At 39.5% G+C, this 12,726-nt stretch overlaps 1 long non-coding RNA gene across 1 annotated transcript; it reads left to right on the top strand.

Annotated features, from left to right (window-relative positions):
* The first annotated feature begins 322 nt into the window (after positions 1–322).
* On the top strand, positions 323–5,393 carry LOC121327334. Its single transcript, XR_005951546.1, has 3 exons — positions 323–396; positions 2,589–2,625; positions 3,952–5,393. It is a non-coding gene; the product is annotated as an uncharacterized LOC121327334 (long non-coding RNA).
* The last annotated feature ends 7,333 nt before the right edge of the window (positions 5,394–12,726 follow it).

Genomic DNA, 12,726 nt, shown 5'->3' with positions numbered 1-12,726 from the left:
CCAAAAAAGAACTTGTCTCTAATAGCATGTTGCTATCCTGTGTGTAAGAGTATTCTAATTGTAAAAAGTGTGTGACTGCCAGGAGTCCGTTCCTTGGAGGGTATGCCAGTGCCTGGCATTGCTACAGCCTTTCATAGTGGACCACCATCACAAAGCGATTTACTGAAAAAAATTAAAACTTGGCAGGAACAAAAACCAGGAATGGATTACCATTCACGGACCAGGTTTGGGTACCACTCTAAATGTCAGGGTATTTCCAAGGGGCGTGGCTTGTATGATAGTTTTTACAAAGACCTTGCTTGATCCTGTTCATTCTGTGCCTCACCACTGAAGGAACACTGCAGATCGTTTTCTAAAACACTCATGATGCCAGCTCTACCAAACATGTTCTTTCCGGTAAGTCTTTTAAGTAGATGCCTTCTATGAAACAAGCAGTTTAAGATCATTTTATACATTTATAGACCATATGAGAGCTTACATTGTATACATAATAATAATAATAAAAAAAAAAAGTTTTATACACTTACATTTGAATATTGAGGACCTGTAAAAATGACAAGGTTTTTCTCAGTAATTTCACATTGTTGCTTTTCCCATCCACAGGTCAGATAATAGAATGGGATCCTGCAATGTGTGGAAATGAAATAATTTTTCAGTATAATATACTGCTTGTTGATTCTTTTGACTCTTGTTTAAAAGCTAGTAAATGTGTGTATGTTATCTACGGTATGGTATGTTTAAAGATTCAAATATACTTAAAAGGATAAGAGAGACATTTGTAATGATACTCAATGTCTGAGATGGAATATGTGCTATCCTCTATAAAATGGTGTGTGGAATTCCCCTCCAAGCACACCTGGCACTTTCCTCTGGAATTTTCTTTCACACAATGGTAAAGACAAGCTGCCCAACCCCAATGTCCTCACATACCCAACTCCAATACTCAAGCCCACAGGCACTCCACATTGATTTTTCGACCAGTTATTTATTTTATGTATGTACATGTTTTGTATTGCAGCCTAATGTTAACAGAGCAATCACTAAACGCTTTAGAGAAACAGTACATGCATATTCGGGTTGGCAACTGCCCCCACATATACCTGTAACACCCGACACCCAGTGAATGGCTTTGGTTTCGGAGCAAAACATTACCTTGCAAGTTATTCATTTTAACAACCAGGAACACGTGCCCCTTATTACCATTCAGCGTGCTGTAAAGAAGCACGCACCCAAAGAGACACCTGCAAAGCCCACAGAAGACTCTTCTCACCCCCCTTTCGCAAGAATATGTTCATATAACCTGCCCCCCAGGACTGTGTTCACAGCATGCATGCTGTCCTGCAGAGGTGACCCGCAGTGCAGCTTTGCACGTGCAAAGGGCTTTAAGCACCTCCGTTTGACCCCAGCTACACATCCCATGACATGCTGTACCTGTTTTAATGTAACCAGACTGCACAGTACGCTGCATTCACTGAAAACAGAAGCAACCTTTAAAACAAACACTAAAAAAATAAATAAAAATAAATGAAGGCAGTGGTCTCTCAGACATGCCTCACACGCTAAAATTCACTTTTCTAATATGAGGGGACTTGCCAGTCTCTAGGAACTACTGGGGAGATACCACAAGGCGATGGACAGGAGACGATACACAGCTGGTGTGGTCGAGCATTGAAGCTAAGTCCCTGGATTCAGAGATCAAAGCGTGGAGCAGACATTCTGTACGGAGGCAGTACAGTACTGAGCTACTGGAGTGTTCATGACATACAAGAAAAGGGTTGGCTAGGATATTGTCAGGATTGCCAGCAGCGTTTGGGGATTGCTGGGAGTACGTTATTAGCAGACACTGAAAAAGTTTTTCCTTGATTTTTCCATACATTTAAGGAAAGCACTGTATTACGTGCTGATACGAACCGAGGTACACTGTGTGCAACTAAGCTAGTTAAAAATACGCATTGCTTTGGAAGATGGGATCAAGAAGAAGGTTTGAGTGCCGAATTAATTTCAAGGCATTCTGTGTAAAGGCACCGTTACAGTTTTAAAGAAGACAGTGCTGAGACGGGACGGTGGAAAGTCGGTTGCCGTTTTTTGTTTTTTGCAGTGGCTAAAAACTAAAGGCTTTATTTAAACAAAAATGTGAGTTTCCATGTCCTAAAACGAATTAAATACACCTGTTATTAATAATCCTGTACTCATCTAAACTATGCACTGTAAACTGATGTGGAACAAGGGCTTTGCGTGCTGTGTTTAAACGTCCTAACGTTACGTTGTTACCGTTTCATACCGCGTTTCACTCTTCTAACACTCCTACTCGTTCAGGACTGAGCTTAAACCCGACTTTCACAACTATTAAAACACACCGAAAATATTCAACGAGAAAAACAAATACCCCATCGCAGCCACCTTCTATACAGGCGCATGTTAATTACGTCTCTGTGGGCTTTCTACATCGCTTCACATTTTAAGATGCCTTGGTCTATGCTGCCACTCAGTGGAAATGCGGATTAATGACCAAACCATTTGCTCAGAAGGAGTTGGGGTTTGTTTAGGAGTGATCCTAATAATAATTCTCGTGCATGTTCTGTTTTCAGGGAGTCGGTATGGAGAATCTTAATGGAAACTGGAGTGGTATGATTTATTTTTATTTTGTATAATCTTTATAATTTGTACAATCGAGTACTGCAAGATGAGCGCCAGTGTGGGTGTGTGAACCCAGCCAATGCAATGTAACTGTTTTCCCAGTAGGATCCAGTGACAGCAGGAGCTCTATGGACATATTCCTAGTGATTGGAATTCTGATTGGTTTCGTCCTGTCCCGTCTATTTTCAAGCATGCTTTCATGGCTGGATTATAGTAATTTGAGAGGTAACATATTCCCTATCCTATCAAGCAAATAATATATAAATAAACGTGTTTTTAAATTGGGACGCGTGGCTTGTAGCTACATCGGTCCTTACAGAACAAAGCAAAGACAAAAAAAAAAGGTCACATTTTGTGTAGTTGAATCGGGTTTTGACAAGATGTCCATCTCTGCGTTCTTGAGAATGTTGGTATGACGTCACAATACAAGCAATGTTAAATCTTTACACTCCGTGACAACCCCTCGTCCCTTTAAAGAGATGGCGACTGTCTTTGTGCATGTGACAAGTCCATGGAAACGAATACAACTGACATATCCTGCAGTGAAGCATCTGGGGAACTCTACCCCTTACCGCTCCAGCCCAGTAATTGCTAACGCAGTATATTGATAGGGTCTGTACAGTACAGTTAGCCAAAAAAAAAATCAGATCTTGAAGTTATCAGCGCACGATTTGTGACGGAGGCACCATCTCTCGCTGCTTTTAAAGTAAGACTAAAAACACATTTTTATCAGTTAGGATATGCATTTAAGGGACGATGTATCATCCTATTTTATACTGTGTAACTTCCTTTTGTCACTGCTATTTCAAGTAAGATTAAAAATAGTGTTAAAAAAAAAAAAACATTTTAATGAGTGTAATTTCATACCTTTTACTCATTTCTCAGAATGGTTCAGTATACGATTACAATGCCTGTTTGTTTTAATCTGTACAAATGTTTGAGGCGATTTATGAAGAGATGCGCTATATAAGAAACATCGACTGGCCACTGTGGTAAAGTAGGGCTGGTAAGAAATAAGTAGTTTTGTACATAAAAACATAAGAACAGTTTGGGAAAAACGAGAAATGGCCATTCGGCGGCTCAAGGCTTGTTCTATTTAAAAGCACAGAATCTAGTCTGGTTCTAATGTTCCCAGTGTTAAAGATCCCACTGCTTTACCTAGTAGGCTATACCCGTTTAAAACATTGCTTCCTGCCTTCTGTACTAAACCTGCTTTTACTCGGCTTCTAACTAACTAACCAAATAACTAACTAACCAAATAACTAACTAACTATACATATCAAAAGCCATTGAGAAATGTCTTGTTTCTTCCAGAGCACCAGATTCCTCGCCTGTCCGTTGAAGAGACTCAGCCTCACACCGGGCCCATTGTTATTAACTACAGATAATAGAAAACATAGCCCCTTTGTTTTTTTGGCCGTCAAGACCTGCTCCAACACCCAGCAGCAGGACCTAAACCCTTAACGTGTTAGCTGGGTCCAGCAGTGTATGCGCTTCATGTGTCCATAGCTAGGTAGTGACTGTGAGTGAGTGCACTGTGCTTACACTTTCACAGTCGTTAACCTTGAACTTGTGCTAACTAAACCAGTAAAGAAGAAAGGAGTCTGCTGATGCTGTGGCTATTCCCGACATGGAGTCAGCAAACCTATTTTAAAGCCATGGTTAGCATTGACTTTTACTTACTGTCAACTACAAAGAACAAACAACTCAGGGACCAGAATCAGCATTCACTGTAATGGACCGGACTCAGCATTCACTGCAATGGACCTGACTCAACATTCACTGCAAGGGACCGGACTCAAAATTCACTGCAAGGGACCGGAATCAGCATTCACTGCAAGGGACCGGACTCAGAATTCACTGCAAGGGACCGGAGTCAGCATTCACTGCAAGGGACCGGACTCAGAATTCACTGCAAGGGACCGGAATCAGCATTCACTGCAAGGGACCGGACTCAGCATTCACTGCAAGGGACCGGACAGAGCATTCACTGCAAGGGACCGGACTCAGAATTCACTGCAAGGGACCGGACTCAGCATTCACTGCAAGGGACCGGACTCAGCATTCACTAGCAACGTGTTTTAACTGGATTTCAAACGATGAGTTTCAAAGCACTTTGATATTATCCTGTACATAATTTTATGCACTGTGTTAAATTGTATATTTGTGGAAAAACGTTTACAGATGAATTCCATTTAAACGGAGTTTATTCAACCAGGTGCTTCGCTCAGGTGCACTGACTGCGCCAGTAACCAAGGTGACTGCTGCCCAACCCACTATCGGCGAGGTAGAGACTTAAGCAATGTTGACTGCGCCGCCCTCATACAGGGATACACGCCCACCTGTGCAAATATAATACAGTATGCTATGCCGAGATCTGTGACTTTACAAATTCGGTGAATCAGATGAAAATTCGACAATACCAGAGCCCAGAGGCGCTCATGACTCGCTAAGGTGCTAGGAGTTTGACAAGCAGAGCAGCGCTTGGGTCTGACATAGGTGCTATATTTATTTTGTATATTTTGTAAATGAGTAATATATATATATTTAAAATAACTTGCTGTATGTTTAGGTTACAGTGCATGCTGCACAGAAATGTTTTATACAAAATCCAGACGCTGCACGGTGTGTTTGTATTACATTCCCTACTGCGGCTGGACCTGCAGGAGCGCCGTGGAGAAACCTCTATCATTTTCATCCTTTTTTAATTCGTCTGTTTATTAATCTGGAAATCAGAAAAATAAATGGAACAAGTACGAGTATTTAACAATATTTACCCTGTTTTAATATTTTTTATTTATTTTACTGTAAAAAAATGTTTTACTTGAAAAAAAATCTACAAAAAACGATAACACACTATGAGCATTATTTAAAAATGTACTACATAGCGTCAAAAAAAAATAAATAAATAAATAAAATTTGCTCTGAACTCGCCGCTTGCCCTTGTGCCGGGGAGGGCGGGTGCTGTGGGGGGAGTTCTATTCTCGCTGACCCCCCCTCCCCCGTCACTCTCTCAAGAGCAGTTCATTCTTCTCTTGCATTATCCCCGCAGTCCTGTCACAATCGCAGCGGACTGACCGGCTTCAGCAGACCGCCACTGCTTGTCATGTGTCGTGAAACAGACTGCACTTGTGTTTTATTTAGCCTGCTATCAATAGAATATACGAGTTCTTGCATTGTGTCAGGATACAGGTGCACAGCTATACGGTCCTCAAGGGCTAGTACACATCAGGGGTTACAGGTCATCAATTACATAATAAACTGGTTAGTACTGAAAAGAGGTTTCATTGAATCATTAAGGGTATGGTTGAAACGCATGTCCGAGCTAGAATGCATGGCCTTTGTACGGTCATCGCTACGGGTCTGCTGTCTGTAATGAAATACAAAGTCGGGCCAGTCCTAACCATGATTTATTTTTATAATGATATATTTTACTGCTGTTTTTTTTTTTAAATAGTTTATTTCATCAACTATACATCTTCACGTGTTGCATTTGAATTGTCATTGTGTGAAGTGAATGCGTTTACAGGAAAAACATAGAAAATTAAAGAAACAGCTCGTGTACTGAATAACACAGCTGCAATTATGAACAAAACAATAAACATATATATTAAGATCTGTTTGTGTTGGAAACTATACTTTGGGAATAATTGAATGATGTTCTGATGTTTTACCTAGTATGGTAAAGAGTCAACAATAGCACACAGTATAATTAAACCTACTGAACTCCGCTAAAATGAAAAGTGCCAACGCATGAATCAGAAGGGGATTTTCAGCAGCCGGGACTTTCCGCTGTGGGCTGCCTGCCTCGCATAACTTCCTGCCAGCCCTGGGTCGTGACAGTATAAATGCTCACTCCCTGTCAGCTCCCTGCTCTCTTCAGTTTTCAGGGAACGCGTTTCAGGTTTTCCAGCTAGAAGATGCTTGGCTATACGGGGTGGAGTAGACGATTGAGGCATTCTCCTGTCATTGTCAGCCTGTAAGTTAGGAGACACAAATTAATAAAGGGGTTACAAAGCGTTCAGGTTTGTGGCATGATGATTCTTTTACTGAAATCTGAATTCCGTTTTTGCCGAACAAACAGGTTTCAACATTCTCTCTCTCTCTCTCTCTCTCTCTCTCTCTCTCTCTCTCTCTCTCTCTCTCTCTCTCTCTCTCTCTCTCTCCTCTCTCTCTCTCTCTCTCTCTCTCTCTCTCTCTCCTCTCTCTCTCTCTCCCCCTCTCTCTCTCTCTGTTAGAGAGAGCTTCTTCAGAGAGACCTCTCTCTCTCTCTCTCTCTCTCTCTCTCTCTCTCTCTCTCTCTCTCTCTCTCTCTCTCATCTCTCTCTCTCTCTCTCTCTCTCTCTCTCAACCTCTCTCTCTCTCTCTCTCTCTCTCTCTCTCTCTCTCTCTCTCTCTCTCTCTCTCTCTCTCTCTCTCTCTCTCTCTCTCTCTCTCTCTCTCTCTCTCTCTCTCTCTCTCTCTCTCTCTCTCTACCTCTCTCTCGCTCATGTATGTTTATAATTGTTTACTATACGTTCTCTTATTAGTTTTACATGTATTGTACCAAACAACATTGTTTATCCCTTACTTGACCTGCTTACATGATAGGACACACACACAAATATCTTTTTACCGTACAAAAGGACAAACTAACCACCACACCAATATCAGCATTTTAAAAACAACAAAATAATTAGCCCATTGCTTTTACTTTTAATCTTTAAAAAAAGAAAACAAAGATTATCTATCTATCTATCTATCTATCTATCTATCTATCTATATCTATATATATATATATATATATATATATATATATATATATATATATAGATAGATAGATAGATAGATAGATAGATAGATAGATATATTGCGAGGGATATATTTGCATTTTTTCTTAATTCAATTGAAAATTACACAATTGTTTTAAGTAACAGTAACAGTCCCAGATGTACAGGCATCTACCAGAATGAAAACCGAAACGCAAGAACCCCGACTGAAACAAACGAAGTGTGTGTGTCTCTTCAAACTATGACTTAAGCTTCTTAAACACATACGAGCACATTCAGCCACCCCCAGTTCCCTCCCAGTCACTGGCTCATGTTACCAGAGTCACGCCATCGCTATATTCGCAGTTGAATACACGTTTTACAGGTACTCATATGCTTCCACGACCATATTACGTTTTGGGGAAAGTCCAGAAAGGGGGATTTCCAATAAAGAAAAAAAATCGCAATATAGAGAAAAAAAAATAAGATCCACCGAAGGTTTGTCTGAGTGCACATCGAGTTCCCTAGGGATACCATTTTCATTCGGTAGGAAATGGAAACGATACAGTTGGTAAGACTACTAGCTTGGTTGAGTTGTAATGTACTCGGATGCAATTAGTTTAATGTCCCGTTTAATGTGTACACACTCTGCGGTTCTTCTGCAACAAATTCGTTTACTTTAAAGAGCAGTGAATACATTTGAGAATGTGTGGGTGTGAGTGCCGTAATGCTACTATTTTCATTGTTTCGTTGTTTATACACATGAAGGCAATCATCTGCTCCATTGAACCAGCCACAGGTAGTACTGATGAAGAGCTACTGTGCAGACTGCAGTATTGTAGTCATTCCAGGAAGAGTCCTCTTTCATCTCACTGAGATCAGCCATTCTAACTGGGATATCCAGAACATATTGTGTTGATAGCAATGATTATATTTCTTATAAAAAAAGTTACTGTTAATTACCTTTGCCAGATAATTGTATTATTATTATTATTATTATTATTATTATTATTATTATTATTATTATTATTATTAATTAAACCTAATAATCTGTATCCTTATCTAATTATAATACACGGTTATAATAACCCGAGATAATGACATATAATTATCATCCATTGCTATATTGTTATGGGTAAATAGCCCATAAATTCAAGCCTGTAGAGTAGACAATATCAGTCTGGGGTACTGCGATTCATTCATTCATATTTCATATATGCATATATGAGCATATATTCATATATGCCTATATGGCCTATCACACAAAGGGACCGCGGAAATGATATCGACAGTTCACCTAAAGGGTTGTTTCTGTCCTGTGTTATAAACAGTGTCTATAGGGATACACTGTTATAGACAGTGTCTATAGGGATACACTGTTATAGAGAGTAGCTATAGGGATACACTGTTATAGACAGTATGCTTAGGGATACACTGTTATAGACAGTGTCTATAGGGATACACTGTTATAGACAGTATGCTTAGGGATACACTGTTATAGACAGTGTCTATAGGGATACACTGTTATAGACAGTATCTATTGGGATACACTGTTATAGACAGTATCTATTGGGATACACTGTTATAGACAGTACGTATAGGGATACACTGTTATAGACAGTATGTTTAGGGATACACTGTTATAGACAGTGTCTATAGGGATACACTGTTATAGACAGTACGTATAGGGATACACTGTTATAGACAGTGTCTATAGGGATACACTTTTATAGACAGTATGTCTATAACATTATAATGTTACGACATTATAATAACTGGTGAGCAATTCTTTCAGGAACAGCAGCTTGAAACCTGGTTCCAGGAGTCTAGGAGACTTGGGGTTTGAGAGAGCAAAGCTACCTCACACAGTGGCCTGAAACCTAGTCTCCTGAAACCAAGTTCCAAGCCACAAAGTTTAACTTGAGTTCGTCCTGTTTTGTAGGAGCAGGTCAAGCCACTGGGAGTGACTGTCAGGAGAGACCAAGGTAACCTGCTCCTGGGTAAGGCAGTGATTCAGGGGGGTTGTAATTAACTCTGCAACTGAGTCCTTGTGCCTGGGTGACATTATGTATTGCCAGAACACCAACTGTGCACCTATAGTGAATTATCCAAGAGGGAAATAAGGAGGCATTACCAGCAGCACCCTATAAAGATTAGCAGATTTCACCCATGCATTTACCACTGTTTATACTGCTTATTAATATGCTTTACCATACTTCTTACCTGTGCTTTAGCATCTTACCTGTGCTTTCCCTGAAACTACTGTACTAGAACAAAGGCAAGCCAGTGTTTGAGAGTTCTGTGATCACTGTGCATGTGAAAATGTGATTAAAACAAATATTTCACAGCAAGACAGTACTTACAGAAGCCATTATCACTGTACACGTACATATGCGATTAAAACAAATATTTCACAAGACAGTCCTTACTGAAGCCAGGGTGAAATTGTTGTCCCTGTGTTTGCTAAATATGTTGCTGTCCTATTTAAAAAAAAAAAGAAGAATAAAAAAAACAAAGAGTTAGAAAATAAGCCAGTTGTTTTTAGATATAATTCCTGTTGTTCTTTCCTCTGCAGCTGAGTCTTGTCGCTCTGTTCTCAGTGCTGAAGAGATATTTCTCTTACTCTTGCAGGAGATGACCTAGCCTGGCTGGATTATTGCCGTACCCTGGTTGACTGGATGTTTCAATGCTGCCAAAATTGCAAACTGGACCGTGAAGGTGAATATCGTTATGATCTATTTTCTTATTACCCGAAAAACCTCAGTGTGACCCCTATTGTAGTTTTATTGCTGAAATTGCATTTTGTTTTTGCATACTGTATATTTGTAACAATTGTATGTTGAACAATCAAAGCAATCGCTGTTTTTTGTATAATACAATACTCTTAGCTGAATAGGTTTTTTTGCCAGATTTGTAAAAAATATTTTTATTTAACTGAAATGTTCACCTAACAGAAATGCGCCCCCTGTTGGTCAAATTCAAATAGGACATTTTCAATCTCAGTACAATTTAACCTTTCAGCTCCACCTGCTTCAAAAGATCACAATATCAATTCTGCAGAAGCAGAAAGTGTGAAAAACAGAACCTAGAACCATTTAGTTGGTGAAGTATGTCACATGAGACCCAGTACAATAGGTGGATCAGGGATTCATCGTGGTACCGTACCGAACATACTCAAACACATTCTTACCACTTGAGCTGAAAGAAATTGCATCAGCACATTAAAACTGAACAATGTGATATGTCTCCTTTTATTTGCAGAAGGAGAGACTGTAAAGCTATCTGTTGAAGAAACCCAGCCACTGATACAATGGAGCTCAGTGCGCAGATGGAGCTAGAAAAGAAGACCCCTTTTTTTATTCTATTACCTAATTTTCAATGCTGCTTTTAAAAATGGTGCAATGAATTGTTTCAAATGAAAAAGAAAAAAAGTTTAAAAGGCAGAATTCCCAGTGGTAACTGTTTCTCTTGGGTACTTAGCAGTGCACTCTGCAGGCACAAACCAAATAAACTAAACTAAGCTAAACGGTTTTGAGAACAGAAATAGCAGACAAAAAAGAAACAGTCTGTGTCTTCTGCTACCCTTTACATAAAGTATTACAAAGTAAAATAATTTGTTTATTGTTACTCTAATTGTATTACACCTTGTGAAGAGAACAGTTTTTTTATTGATACTGTTCCAAAATAACATCTTCTTGTCCTGACCAAATCCTGTGATGTGTGCAGCTGCGGGATTTCTCAAAGGATGTCTGCAGCTACAGTCTTGCTGCTTTGTAACGTAGGCAGTCAGCAGATGTATAGGACTAAGTTTCTGTACACTGTTATACTTGAATAGACTGGTTGCTTCGTCATGTGTGCGGGTGCAATGGGAAGTGAGTGCTCTACATTTAAACTTTCATTTGCATTTAAATGCCATCTAGAAATATGCAGTACATTTGCATTTGAATCCGTTTCCATATCGATATTTTGCAAGTGTTAATATTTAACCAACTCCCATGTGCAATCAACGATTCAACTGTTAGTGATACACTGTTACAGTCATCTCAGGGTTCATGAGAAGAACACACAATTCCATGAGGAGCGTGAATAAAGGGGTTTGTTGTCAGAGGGAGTACAGGGTGTGCACAAAGTCCTGGGACCCCTATGTTTGTTTTCACAATGCACTTACCAGCCACTGAAACATGTGGAAGAATGCAAAATTATCCTTCACCAGTCCCCAAAACACAGGGGACAGGACTTTGGGGAGACCCTATAGTTTGACTTGATAGATAAAGGCTTCCATGTTTTAAGTGTTCCTTTTGTAATTATTGGTGAGGTGTTTCAGTATATATTTTGACAAATGCTTCTGCACTCAATCCTGCTGAACTGTACTGTGCTCAAAACCAACGCCACGCACCCAGTGGCAATGGACTCTGGGATAAGCTTTTAAGCTGCAGCCACTTATACTGTCTGTGAATGTATTTCAAATGCACTAGTTTTGATGTTTTATTTTCTATAAACCATCCTTTAATATATATTTCATAAAAAATGTTTTAATAAAAATGAAAACGATGTGGTAATGTCGGATTGATTTATAGGAGATTAACATGTTTTTAATCTTTTTTTAAATAACAAGTAAATTACTGACTGTAGTTAAGTAATTTAAGGGTCTGGGTGAGGAGGGGCAGCCATTACCCCAGTGTGTTAGTGTCCCAGGACAATTAAAATGCTCCTGACAGCAATGCACAGGACAGGACACAGCACAGCAGTTGTTGGTAATTCAGGAACTTTAACGTGACCAGGACTCCTGGAAACACGAGTATCTTCCACTCAATACTACTGCACTGTAGGCTGCTAAAACTGATGTTAATGAACAGGGAAGAATAACGTTTGGACTGCAGACATTGAATTTACTAAGCTTTCAGTATTTCTAAAGTAGGAAAGAATGACACTACCCTATATGAACGTGGGCACCGCCACTGTTTCATGAGAAATGGACAGGTGCATGGCCAGAGAGAGAGAGAGAGAGAATATTACTATAATGTATTGTACACTGTCAAAAATAAATACAATTCAATTAAGATAATGTATAAAGTATATCATAGAGAGAGAGATGGACAGGTGCATGACCAGAGAGATGGACAGTTGTATGGCCTGAGAGATGGACAGGTGCATGACCAGGGAGAGAGATGGACAGGTGCATGACCAGAGAGAGAGGTGTTGGATATTTATGATTTAGCCCAACTTCAAAAACCAGACCAGTGATAATTATGAATATTAATGCACAGGTTTATTTATTTCTTATGTTTTTTACATTAAAAAAACAAATAAACCTTTTAATAATAATGTTTAAATTCTCTTG

This window comes from Polyodon spathula, chromosome 14 (genome assembly GCF_017654505.1).
Source record: "Polyodon spathula isolate WHYD16114869_AA chromosome 14, ASM1765450v1, whole genome shotgun sequence".
Lineage (NCBI taxonomy): Eukaryota > Metazoa > Chordata > Actinopteri > Acipenseriformes > Polyodontidae > Polyodon > Polyodon spathula.
Note: the sequence above shows the minus strand (reverse complement) of the source record. Positions and strands in the feature narration are given on the sequence as shown.